Raw genomic sequence first — 14,513 nt, forward strand, 5'->3', positions numbered from 1 at the left:
GGTGGACGCCGTGGTGTGGCCCATGCCGATGTAAGCTTTTCCCGGTGCGAGGCAGACCGAGGCGCGAGGGAACACTGTCGGAACTCCCCCTTCTGGCCAAATGGCCCTCTCCGCCGCTTAGGTCCCCCCGCTCCCCCGGGACGCTCCCTCCCAATCAGAGTCGGCTGGCCGGGGGCGGCTGTTTGGCCTGAGCATCATCTTACTAATTCAGAACAAACGGAGGGGAGGCCACTCGGAATGGAGGCGGTCCCTACCGGAGGAGGCTTCGTGATTCCTCGATTCCCTCCAACCCTCCAGTCCCGTACCCATCTGCCCATCCACCTCTCGGGACGCCGCGCCTTCAGGTTTTATACTGGATGGATGGAGGGGGCGCAGCCGAGGAAGCCGGGCCTCCCCCGCTCTCTCTGCTTCACCTGTTTTCCAGGTAGACACAGCCTCTGCTGTGTTTTGGGAGCATGTGACCCCAAGAAATTATTCTTGCCCCTCCTGTTGGTGGCTGACTGGGCGGCTAGTGATAGAAAGGAACAGTGGAAGATGCTTTTATAGAATGGAATCAGGACTTGGGGATTTCTTTGTCACCTTTAGTTGTTAGGTCTAGGGAAGCAGCTAGTTTCTGGGGACATGGTAAGAGACCCAAGCCCCTCCTGACCCGCAGAAACTCCAATCACTTCGCCCTCCTAGATCTTCCCTTGACTTTGCTTACCCTGTGACCCCTGACCTGGGGTGGCAGAAACATCTTCACTAAAAGAGTGATTCATAGGGTTCTGTGTGTCTGATTTTGACAAGAAAGCAGAGGAGAACCTGAGAAAGGACACTAGCCAACATCTGATTGCTGGCCAACAAAAGCAACTTTAAAATTGCCCTCTTCTTTTGATCCAAACATAAACGTGTAAAGCTGGTTATTATTGGTTCGACGTGTGCCTGTCGCATGTGCCTTGTTTGCACAGAAAAAGAAATTTAATTTTGTGTTCTTTACAACCGAAACTCACTTGGACTAGTTGTCTTATTCACAGCTCTGAGAACCTTGACACTAAAACTGCATATTAGGAGCTGTGATCTTTTTGTGTTTTCACAATTGATATCATCTTCGGAGCTCATTTCTTGTGAAGTTGGACAGTTTATGAGATGTTGTACTTATGATGTAAACTCACAACTTAATGAAAAAGAGAATAAGGAGTATGTTTTCTATCATTACCCTTTTAAATTAGTTGTACTTAATTAATATACTAAAATAAAATTTTGGTTAACAGTGGTAGATCACAATATAGGCACTAAAAAGTGGAAGTTTAGACATTTTCGATTTTATTTTTTATATGCACTCAGAATAACTGCATATTGAATACTACTTGGTAAGTTCTTTAATTTGATGTCTAATGAGATAATTCAGCATTTCATGTATATGATAAATGAGGTAAATGAGAAATATATTGCTCTCTTGGAGAACAGTTTGTAAATGTAATTTATTTTCAAGCTCCATGCATGGAAATCTAGTAGATAAAAAACAACATATTGTTAGATTGTGAAACATTGCTGCTAATATGAAATAATTAGGCAACCCAAAGAGCAAAATATTTTAAACAGCTTTTTGAAAAACATGTGTTTAAGATTGTGTTTATTGTCTAGGATTAGGTTGTAAAAGAATTTTCCACGTGAATATTTTTTGAATTGTAATGATCATTTTAACGGTGTGCATACCACAATAAGTATAGACTCTTACATAAGACATTTTGTAAACCATGTACTTTAAAGTTTTAAAATCAGGCCATGCATGGTGGTGCAGTCTTGTAATCCCAGCAATTCCAGAGGCTAAGGTAAAAGGATTGCAAGTTGGAGGCCAGCCTGGGAAATTTAGCAAGAGCATGTTTCCAAATAAGTGGATTGAGGAACATAGCTCAATGGTAGAGCATCCCTGGGTTCAATCTCCAGTTAAATAAATAAATACATACATACTTCTCAAATCAGTTTCATAAACCTGTGCAACATTAAAAAATTTTTGAAAGCATTGATCTGAAAACAATACACCGTCCACTAATGATAGAAAAAAAGCAGAGAAAGGATGGGTGGTTTTAGTTATTTCTCATCACGGGAAGTGTTCTTTTGTGCTTATTACAAAAATGGATTCAATTTTGTGGATAATAATTATATTATTTTTAATATTGGGAGATAATTTTTTTTTTGGGGGGGGGGTAACCAGGAATTTAACTCAGGGTCACTCAACCACTGAGCCACATTCCCAGCCCTATTTTGTATTTTATTTAGAGACAGGGTCTCACTAAGTTGCTTAGCACCTCACTTTTGCTGAGGCTGGCTTTGAACTCTAGATCCTCCTGCCTCAGCGTCCGGAGCCACTGGGATTACAGGTGTGCACCACCATGCCCAGGAGGAGATAGTTTTATTTTCACTGGTACAGTGAAATGTTTTCCTAAATATAGAAAGTTGCCCACCAGTGAAATGTCATCCTGAATATCTTAAATTATTACTTGTTTCAAAAAATGTATTTAAAAACAACATAACTTGATTATCCAGGGACAAAGTTTGGTTTTATGTAGCATGTAGAAATTTACAGGAGACACACTTCAATATCAACCCAACTCTGTATTTTTACTTTTGCTTTTCTTAGGAAAAAGTTATTCATCCCATGGATGTATTGAGTTTACCTATACCTGTACATGAGGCACAGTGCTAGACCCTGGGATTCAAAAATAAAAATACTCTGGAATCTTATAGCAGATTGGGGAAATAAGCATGCAAGTAAATAAAGTATCCTCAATGCTTGCTCTGGTAGAGATACACAAGAGGAAGAGCAGAAAGCCTAGGACCTTCAGGGATAACATCAGACATCTCCTGAGATGGAAAAGGAACAGAAGTTTGCTTGAAAACAGGTCCGTTGAGGCACTAGTTCTCAAGCTTGTCAGCATATTGGAATCACATGGGAATATTCAAAAACTATGAATGCATGTGTTCCAAGCATACCATTTAATTTTTCCAGAATATAATGTGAACTGTGGATTGTTTTAAATATCCCCAGGTTATTTTAAGTGAGACAGGTAAAAGTTACAGAAGTAGCAAGCACAGAGGCATGCTTTTAAAGCACAGTGACCTTATAACCTACTTTTGTAATTAAAAAAACTTAAAACTTTGGTGGGTAATATTTAAACTTTTTGGTGTAAGGGACATAATTATATAGAAAATGAAGAGATAGGAACTGCTATAATTTACATTTCTTTACCAGTACTTTCTACACACCAGAATAATATATTGACAATTTAGTTCAGACTATTAGGAGAAAAAAATTATTTTCATCTCATATAATTCAAGGTTTTTTGGATTCAATATTTTAATGCTGAAATATAAGTTCTAATTGAGGAAGTCAGTAATTTGACATACTAGTTTTTAAAAAATACTTTTCCAAAATTAAATACTACTCATCATTCTGGCTGAAGGTCATAATAAAGAAATTAGGTTCATTTTTCTTTTTTTGTAATTACAGAGATTCATTTTGAAAACAAAATTAAATGTACTTCAAGCAAAATTAAGTCCTTTTCTAAGGTTTTAAAGTTCCTGTAACTGATAAAAGACAAAATAATTGCATATAAAAACTTATTGTAGTTCTGGTTTTCATTGCCTAACATTTAAAAATGCCGTCCTTACTATTCTCAGCTGAAACTTTACTGTGTTCTGTAAAGTAAAAACAGCAAAAGAGGTTTTAGTGCTCAAATAGGGAAAATTGATTAACATTTAACCAATATCTAATTATCATATACCAGGAGCACCTAACCCAGAATACAAATACAGGTGGTACCAAACTATGGTCCCTAACTAATGATGGTTTAGATATGGATTTTTTTAAACTATATGATGGTACAAAAGTGGTACACATTCAGTAGAAAGCACACTTTAAATTTTTATCTTTTCCTGGTTTAGTGATTATGCAGTGAATACTGTCTTGTGAAATTAAGACACACATAGGTAAACAACTGACACTACAGTGTAGTAGATTCAATCAATTACATGAGATATTCAACACTTTATTATAGGCTTCATGTTAGATTATTTTGCCTAACTATAGACTAATATAAGTGAGAACATTTGAGGTAGGCTAGGCTAGGCTCTGATTTTTAGTAAGTTAGGTGCATTAAATGGATTTTCAGCTTACAATATTTTCAAAGTTACAAAGGTTTTATGGATCCTTTCCCCATGAAGTGCCTTTGTCATTGTTTTGCAGTGGTAGAACAGCATAGGGATTAATATTATATAGCAAGATAACTCAAGATGATTTATCTTTCCCCAGTTTAGAGATAGTTGAAAAAATTAAATTCATTAAACTCTGCTCCCTTGCTCATCAACTTTTGAGAAAATATTTAAAAGAAGGATAAGTTGATTATTCAGGGACAAAGTTTGGTTTGATATCACATATGAAAGTATACAGGAGACACAGCTGAGGAGCTATGTTGTTTTCATTCTATTATGGTTTCAGTTTGAACATTAACATCCCATTCCAATTCATGGAGGACTTAAATACTTGAATACTCCAGATGTAAGAAAAAAAGTGTGATAAGACTGGGAGGACCAGGCCCAGCCCTTGGTTCTTGTGAAAGTGTTGGTTATACAAGGTAGATAACCCAGCATAGAGAATTGTACTAGTGGCTTAGAGTTGAAAGGCATAGCAGTAGAGGCAGGACTAGCTGAAGGGAGATGCTGCTAACTGAAACAGAGTTAAGGAATTTAATTCGAAAGTAGGACTGCTGCTTCAGACATGAGGGTTAAGACGGAGGGCAAGTAGAAGGACTCTAGAATAGAAAAATGTCTAGTAGAAGTGTGAGGAAAAGAGTAGATTTCCTATAGTATAAAATGCACAGATGTATCACTTGTGTATTTATAAGATGGGTCTTCAAGGCTCCAGGATATTTTTTACTCTCGTTTCTTGATTACTCTCTGAGAAGCTGAAAGAAAACATACCTACTTCACAGTTGGGAGGCAACTCCCTGTACTCCCACTGGATAGATAGATGTGAGACAGAAGGAAGCAGGAATCTCGGTACACCCTGGTCACTTTGCATTATGCCTCAGGCATGCTCTGTGTTTATCTGAGATAATATTTTAGGAGGAGTTACTTTCAAACACAAATGATAACATTATGGATGTCATAGGCCCCTGAAATGTTCTTTGGTATTTTATGACATTTTATCAATTTGTGCCCAAGACCTATTGAGCAAGAACAGTGAAAGATGGAACATCCATCTTTCAGAAGTGCATTTCCAGCCTGGCCAGTATTGGCTTTATAGAGAATATCAACAGCAGCCCCATTGAAGAGGGCTTATGAAATCTAACCATTCTGTTTTAACTTAGTTACATTAGGAGATTGTAAGCATAACAAATATGCCCTTAAATTTTTTTCATTACTTACAAATGAATGATGAATAAAAGTACAGATAGATACCCTTGGTTCTGGAATTTCACAGGAATTTCACTAGCACTAAAGGACTCTGTTATCTACTTCCAAGAAACATCCTTTCAGTTGAGATTTTGGTTATAAAACAAGGTATATAAAATAAAGACTCTTATCTCTGCTAGTTATACTAGCTGGTTGGATGAAAGCAAGACAGTATTTTCAGATACCTAAATTAGATTCCTATTTTCCTCTCACCTGTAAGAAATAAAATCTTCCCTCAGTTTTCATTGGCTTGGCTATTAACCCAGATGTGTGTGAGAGAGGGAGAAGGAGGAAAAGAGAAAAAGAGATAGTCTTCTACAGGCAAGGCAGTGGTTAGATTTTTCTTTTTCAAGATTAGCTTAATCAATCATTCTCTTAGCCTAGACTGATTTCTTATATTCCAGTTCTTAAAGGAAAGAATACTGATCATTAGACCATGGAGTTTGAACTAGAAACCATGGGTTGGGAGACTATTCTCAAAATACCTCATATCTAGATGTTTAGTTTTGAAAGGCATAGAAAGAAAAAAGTTCTGGGCAATAGCACTCTAAACTAGATCTAGCTTTGAAAGGAAGACTCTTGTGAAGGTAGACACTCCTTAAACTTGCTCCCTTTTTAAAACTTTTTATATACTTGTGATTCATATATAATTAAGCTAAACAATTTTGAGCAGAAAAACAATCAGCAAATTAGCAGTTTTCTGCTGATAATCTATATTAGATAATAATTTTTGTCACTTGTGTCCCAGTTTCTTAAAGAATAATGGAGATATGTACCTAATCTATGGTAATTTTATGTATAATACAGGCTTAATATACAAATCAGTATAAAGTATTATCACATGCACTTATTTTTTATGGTACTTTACTCTCTGAAATTTTTTATGAATGTGTTCACTAATTTATCAATTGTCTATTTTTTTAGCAGTTAAGCTTCATATGACCACAAAGCTAATCTCTATGTTCTGTGACCCTAGCATCTATAACAGTGTCTGGCACATATTTTTAAATGTGAATCCCATAAGTTATGTGTAGGGAGGGAGGAAGAGTGTGTGTATGTGTGCATTTGTGTGTTGAGGGTGAGGTGGAGAGAAGAGAGACAGACATACTGAGAGGAGAACAAGAGAATTAACATTTTATAAAGTGCTTCTTGGCAGATATCCCAGGGACTGATGAGAAAGGATCTATCTCTTGAGAAGACTTTTGGTTGATTTGATTGGGACACCTTATATAAGTCAGTTCACTTAATATTTATTTTTTTCAAGTGAATATAATAGTAAATATTCTATATCAATCCCTACTCCTTATGGTGGATTTTGTTTTCACACTTACTTCTGCTTTTTTACCTTTTCACCCTACAACCTTTCCATATACTAAGAAGTTCATTAAAGTGATTTTTCTGGAGTGGTTACTAAATTAACCACTCCAGAATTCCTTGCCAACAAGTAATTTTGATGAGATAACCTTGGGAACAGAGTGAATTGAGTTCCACAAGGGGAAATGAGTGGCCTTGCTTCTACTGCTCACTGTGGAAATTTGACTGGACTTCATGTCAGCAGGAGTGGCTGCACCTCTGAACCCTTCCTGGAAGCTGGTCTGTTCACCACATCCTGCCCTTCCACCTCTTTCCCCAGACTTTCAGTCCTTCTGTCCCCAAGCCCCTCACCTCTCACAGTTCTTTCCGTTTATTAGCTATTTTTGCTTCTTTCCTTTTCAGTTTAATCCCTGGGGTAGTCTTGTGTCCCAGTACCCTTGACCTTCTAATACAACTTTCTTAACAATATCAAAAATCATGTCAACTCAATCATCCCTTTCCTTGTAGTTTGCTTTAAAGTCACGAAGGAAGCCTTAAGAAAACTGAATAAATGAGCCGATTAGTCAGACACAGCACCAAGACCACAGCCCATTAGTTGCCATAGATGCTTCATCATCTTTTTATTCATTCCTACTTCCCTTGCTTTCTTGTTTCAATGACTGTTCAGCTGCCTATGGCTGTCGGCAAGTCCCTTATCCCACTCTGAAATCTGGCAACTCTCAACCGTCACCAGTTCTTACTCTACTGGTCATTCATCTAAGATTTGTAAGTGTGACTTTATTGAATCCTCACAACAGCTTTTTGAGGGAGATACCCCTGCTGTCCCTGGCTTACAGATGTCCAGTGTCTTACAGAAAATACATAGTGGTATCTGGGTTTGAAGCCAAGAAATCCTACACTAACTTCATACTCTGACCAAAGTGTCATACTTCCAGTACAGAATTTGTCATGTGTTTCCTCACTGGGCTTTACTCCTTTCCACCTCCAGACCTCTCTGTATCTTTCTCTCCTGACTCCTCAGTCTCTTCCTCCCCAAACTCTGTGCCCTAAGAACCTCTAGCTCTTCCAAGGCCTTCTCCATCATTCATTTGATTCATTTAGCAGATACTTGTTGAGTACCATTTTGTACTAGGTTTTAGGGACACAGAAGTAAGTGAAAACTAATCTCCTATCCTGGAGCTTTACATTCCTATTATTTCTCTTAAATACTCAACATCTCACCACCTAGACCCTCTTCACCTATGGAGATGCTAAAGTCTCTTAATTTCATACTATGCCTAGCACCTCACCTGACAAGGCAGTGGATACATGTTTGACAAATGGATGGAATAATTCCAGGTGATGCAATCAAAGTTTGGAAGTTTCTTCTTTATTTATGGCCTTTAAATTAAAAATTGCTTATTTTTGGTGTCCAAAAATCTCTAGCACTTACTATTTCCTTTCTGAGCAAACTAAAGAAGGGTCTGAGAACCAACCCTTTTCCATTATGCACTGACTAGTTAAGCTTTAAGTGAACTGTATTCCCACCAAAGTTACCTCAAACTGGCAACTGTAGTTTTAAGTTTTTAATCTATGGTTGTGGAAAGAAAAGCGTGTGACCTTATTAAAGGAATTGCAGCATCTGAAGACAGAATATTTACGAGGCAAAGGAATCTTCAATCCATACTTGGCCACTTCTGGTGCTCCTCAAGCAGAAAATGATGAGGTATTTTTGGTTGTCATGACTTAATGGGGAGGGGAGGAGAAGGGAAATATTCCTGGCACCTAGCAGGTAGAGGCTGGGATACTGCTAAACATCCTGTAGGGCATGGGACAGCCCCACAATGGAGGATTATTGCCTCTGCTTGAGAACCACTGATCTAAAAGGCAAACTTGACTGAACATTTAGGTGCCCTGTGAGTTAGGTGGGCAGTGGATTCCATCTGGGATGCTGGCTGAACCTGCCAAGGACCTGCTGCAAAGCAGCTGGAGGTGAAGGATCATGTCTTTGGGACTACAGAGTGAGGCATCTGGACTTGGTGTCTGCCTCTACCCTTCCTCTAACTACTTGGATCTTTCCTCAGCCCTGTGACAGTCAATACACATTTTATATCTTCCTGTACAGCCTTCTTTTTTAGTATGGGGTCATTTTAAGAGTACCATTTAAGAACTGGTGACAGGACAGATAATCTTGAATTAAAATAACAGCAACAAACTCCAAATGATTTTGACACCCGTTCGTGACCACATGAACAGTCACCCTATTGCTAAAGCAAGTTTTAAATGAAAAGGTCAGATTTTTGAAATGTTTAGTTTGCAGCTCCAATGCTTTAGGTACTGTATCACCCTCTTCCAATGAATGCAAACATGTGAGGAGGGGGAATGTGTTAAGATGTGATTAGTAATCTTTTATCACAGTTAGGAGATTGACGTCAGAACATCTAATTGAAATTGGGGAAAGGTTGTCTATTTTTAATTTCCTGTGATGTAAATGGAATAACTAAAGCTGGTTATTAATTTGGTCAATAAGAAGCCATTCAGCTAAAGATGAAGTTTGTGAATAACATAATTGCATCTAGTTACCAGAAACTGCCACATCAAACTAATTGTGTATGAATGAAGCATAGTCTTAATTAACATTTCCATAAATATGCTAAAGGGCAGAGCTGAGAAAATGGAATATAAACTGAACAGGATTTATAAGCATCCCAGTTTCCCATTTCATAACTTTGTTCTTTTGATGCTGTCTAATGAACATATAAATATTTCATATATATGTATGCATATACAAACATAATACAATATGTATATATTTAGATAGAGAGATATATTTCATTCCCATTGTGCTGGTCCATTCAGGACTTTGGAAGATGATACTTTATAGGTAAATGTAAAATGGCATGGATACAAACTATTTTGCAATGAATGATAAGTTTAAAGGTAGTTTCCAGGAATGCAGTTCATTTAAAATAAAAATGACAGCTTATTACTTATTGATCACTTACTGTATTTAGGTATTGTGCCAAGTTTATTATCTCATTTTATCATAAAATAAAAGATAGGTAAAAGATAGGTAACACCATAATTTCTGTTTTATAAATAAGGAAGCTGGGACACAATTACCTAAAAAGAAAAAATGTCCCATAAGAAAATGAAAACACCTGGTTTTAATTTTTTTAAAAAAAGAATCTGACATTGGAGTGTACAATTTCTTGATAGAATATCAGGTTTTCAGACAACAAACTTTCAGCAAACTGGAAGAAGTATCCAAGTTATGTGCTCACTCAAACTGATTCAAACCCAAAATATAAAACAGAAAGGGTTAGGAACAAAATTCTCAGCCCTTATTTCCAGTGGGTGGAACTATTTTTAAATAATTATAAAGAATTATGTGAGATCGTTTGGAAAGAAAGAATCAATATAGCTGTGCTTGGTGATACTGCTTCCACTCCAGCAGCTTAAGCATGACCATCCATGTCTTAAACTGATCAGTTTAAAGCAAGAATGATCAAAGCTCTCAGGTAAGTTGCTACACCCCTCTGCAATCTGTTTGCAACTCAGCTTTTTTACTTCCAGGTTTCCAGTTACTCCATTTGAGCCATACACAGAGTATAAAGGAGAAAGTTTAACAGTTTAGATTGCAAATGGGAAATTGGCAGTCCCTGGAATCATCTTTGCCTTTAGCCCCTGTGCTTTTGTGTATCATTTTTGAAACCAAGTTGCAAAATCTAGCATGTGACAAGAATCTCCTATGTCAGCTGTGACTCTCAGTGAAGTGGCACAGCAATGAGACTCTCCAGCAGGAATGTGAACAATGCAGAACCACCCTCAACTAGAAGCTCTGTCTGAGTGGAGTGGTAATACAAGGACTGAACCAATACAAGGACTTCCTGAACCATTTTCAACATAGTAAGGATGAGTTACTCTTCCCTTGTTTTGGGGAACTGGGCACCATACTATCCTGTCTCATTCCACTTACTACCCATAGAAAAAATTGGGCAAATTTCCTTAAAGCAAAGATTATCTTATTACTTTTAGCATTTTGGAGAACTTATAAATAGATATCCTTAAATTTCAAGAAAAGATAGCCATTAAAATCTTTTGAGAGATTAAGGAAAGATGACTTAAATTGAAATGAATTTGAAAAAACTTGTATTTGGATTTATGGATTATATTCATGAAAATATAAAGACATCAACTTGTGAACTTTATTCTTAACTATTTGTAAGTCCTTCAAAATGCAGTCCCTTTAATTTTGTTACTTATGCTAATTAATGGGGGGGGTGGGAAATGTTTTCCTTATTCTTCATTCTCTTTAATTTGTTTTTAGATACACTGCATTGGAAGTATGTGAGGCAGCAACATGTTGGTAATTGTACTGTTCTGTGCTGATAACATGCCATTTGCTTTAGGTCAGTTTTTTTCTCCCCTCAGTCACTATTTCTAGCCACTGGTATCACTCATTACTCTTAAAAAAAAAATATGTGTGTGTGTATGTGTGTGTGTGTGTGTGTGTGTAAATAAAACAAAATTGTATTCCTAAAATAAAGGAGTGACATATGACATATTTGACATTCATTTACATATTCAAAGGGAGAATATCCATTAACATCAAAGTACAGCTCTTAAAGGATTTTAGTGTAAGAGCTTTTATTTAAAATGTTTATTCTTTCCCTTAAATATGGGACAAAGTCATACAAATAGAATTTATGACCAATTTTAATTAAAAATGAAAAAATTTTAAATATGATATATTATTAAAATGTGAATATGAGAAGATGTTTTTGAATTATTTTTTTCTTAAGGGTTGCCTTTTTTTAGCTTCTTTTTCAGGCATCTTGGGGAAGAGGCTTTCTACTATTTCCCTTTAGGTCATCCCCCTCAGGGTGCACAAATGGGGACAAATAAACAGCTCCATGAACACTTTACCTTGTAACAATGAGAGACCTTCCAGGGGTCATAACCCACATTCTAGCCTTTTCCCTGTAGATTTTATCCTCAAATTGGACCTTACACAGAGTAAATAGCATTTTATAGTTTTTAAACCACAGACATTATCTCATTTGGCTCACAAAAACAGGATACTAGCCAATACAGGGACTTCCTGAGCCATCTTCAACCCAGCATTTCATGTGGGAATAACACAAAGCCAGGCAAAAAAAACAGCCAACAGAGGGCAAAGTTGATGAGTTGACTAAAGCAGTTCAATCAATGGCACAGAGGACTAAAACTCTAGGATAGGAATGGGAAGGACCACTCAGGTGTTGGTCTCCACTTGCCTCCTCACTCTTAAACAAATCAGAGTGAAGGACTTGGCATGCCCCACGAAACTGTTTTTGTTGCTGTTTTAGCAGAAAAATATCTTTTCTAGATAAAGGATATATAACAAAGATTATAGCAGCTTTCCTGATTGATTATTACCTATCAGGCACCCAAGTACTTTGCAAAGTATGTTTGCTTCTTATGCCTCCCAACAAATGCATAAAGCAGAGTATTTTTTTAAATTTAATAACTACTTAAAAAAAAAAAAAAAAAGGTGAAATGTCCGAGGCACAAAAAAAGTCCCATGTCTTCTAAAGCCAGATTCAAACCCAGTCTGGCTGGGGTTGTGACTCAGTGGCAGAGCATTTGCTTAGCATGTGTGAGGCACTAGGTTCGATTCTCAGCACCACATATAAATAAAATAAAATAAAAGGTCCATCAACAACTAAAAAAGTATTAAAGAAAAAAACATAATCTGACTGCAGAGAACATGTCCTAGAAAGCTAAAATGCTGTGCCTCATAGTAAAACATTTAAAATATTAAAGGAAATGAGAGCATTTTAAATTTTTCCTAAATATACTTTTTTAAAAATTAGATAACTCAGACCCTTTACTGACATCCCCAGAATTTTTGTTTGCCAGAAGCTAGGCTGGTCATAATTCAGAAGGATAATTCGTTGGGTCCATGAACACGCCAGACTCTGTTGCTCAATACTAGTGAAGAAGTTAAAGCTTAACACCAAGCACTGCTCAGGATCCTTTGGGAGAAGGATAATCAAAAAGCCAAATCTGTTTTAGAGCTGGAAGGAAACTTATAGCTAATTTATCATTTTCATTTCATAGATGAAAAAGCCAAAACTCGTAGCAATTGAGTTTACCAGGTTACCTATATCTAACTAGTGGCAGAGCCAGAATACAAGCCTAGTCTTTCTGACTCCCTTGTTTCAATTACACTAAGCTGCTTCCAGATTCACAAAAGGGAATTGTCCATATTCTTGTGTTTTAAAAAATGTTGAAAGCTAATGTCAATTTATTTTAGTAAATTCACCTAAATATTTTTGCCTTTTTTTACAGACATTGGTAAATGAAAATGTATTTGGATTTCCCAGGAGTATTTGAATTTTGAGTTTTACATTTCCTACAAAAGGGGCCAAGCCCGACAATTTAATTTTCATGGACTAAGAGCTTTCATTAAATCCTTTACCTTGACAATTAATTGGTTTTGGGAATAGGGGATAGAGATAATTCAGAGATATGATAAACATTTATTCACTTATTTGAACAGATATGTATTGCATGCTTAAGATGTTTTAGACACTTTTCTAGGTACAGGTCATGCAAACATAATTACAGCATAGTTTTTCCCCTTGAGGAATAATTTTTCCTTTCTTCTCTATTAGCAAAGTTTCTGATATATTTATTCTCGTTGCTCTTAAATTAGGTTGATGTCTCCCCAAGTGTAATAAGAGTATTCTTTGTGTTGTGCCACATGATTTTAGATTAATAGACAAGCACTTTAAAGATATAGTTGTATATTATTTCAGTGTATGAAAATGTAGTTACATTTTTATTTCAATGTAGGAAAACTAAAACAGCTTGCAAATGTATTTGTAATGGCTGTATGGCTTAGGTCGTGGCTGATCATTCTGGGAATCCACTTGATGTAGGCCATATGAACTACAAGCAGACTCTCAGCATGTTCTGCAAACCTGCAGTAACATTTCAGAAGTATAATATGGATCATTCAAAGTACAAATGATATGGAGTAATAACATGAATTCTACACATATCTAGTTTTTCTGTCCACTGCAGCATTTAAAAGTTTAAAAAATAAAATTTAGGAAGATACATCAAAATATCACTTCTAAAGATTGATGGTCATTTAGTGTGTGAAATATAATATATAACTTGGTTATGCTAATCCTATGTAGTTCCATTCTCCCCAGGAAACTTATTTTTAAGACACATGTTATAAATGGATTATAGAGTTGTTATTTGTATTTAAATTGTTTTACTTGTAAAACATATCATTGCTTTTTATTCTAGTTTATGGTTACCTTCCAATTATGACAATTATTCACTTTCTTTGCTTTAATTCAAAGATGTGCAGCTGTGTTTGTATCACAAAGAGCAAACATCAGAACTAATCAGTAATAACAAGCCATGTTAAACTTACTTGTTTAATGAGATGGATGATCTTTGAGCTAGCATCTGCACTCTTACCCTATGTATCTGGGCAGTAAGTAAGTTTTTGTTGTATTACAAACTTACACACCTTTATCACTGCTTTGTGGGCTCTTGAAAACCAAAAACCAGACTTCAATGACTGGTTAAAGTTTAAAGACTATAAAAGGCCAGAGGCAGCCAGCATATCAGCTTCCGATACCCCCAAAACATTGGTAATATGACATGAGAGAGAGAGAGGGAAACAATTTGCAGACTCTCAACCCAGGATCCAACAAGTAATGACAGTTCTATTTGGTTAATTTGGTGCTGAGAAATCCACTTTTAAGAAACTTCATGAT

General features: G+C 36.4%; 1 protein-coding gene across 2 annotated transcripts in view; it reads right to left on the reverse strand.

Annotated features, from left to right (window-relative positions):
* FRMD6 (FERM domain containing 6) overlaps positions 1-14,513 on the reverse strand; it is a 272,362-nt gene that overhangs the window by 109,521 nt on the left and 148,328 nt on the right. The window lies entirely within an intron of this gene.

The sequence above is a fragment of the Sciurus vulgaris genome (genome assembly GCF_902686455.1).
Source record: "Sciurus vulgaris genome assembly, chromosome: 2".
Lineage (NCBI taxonomy): Eukaryota > Metazoa > Chordata > Mammalia > Rodentia > Sciuridae > Sciurus > Sciurus vulgaris.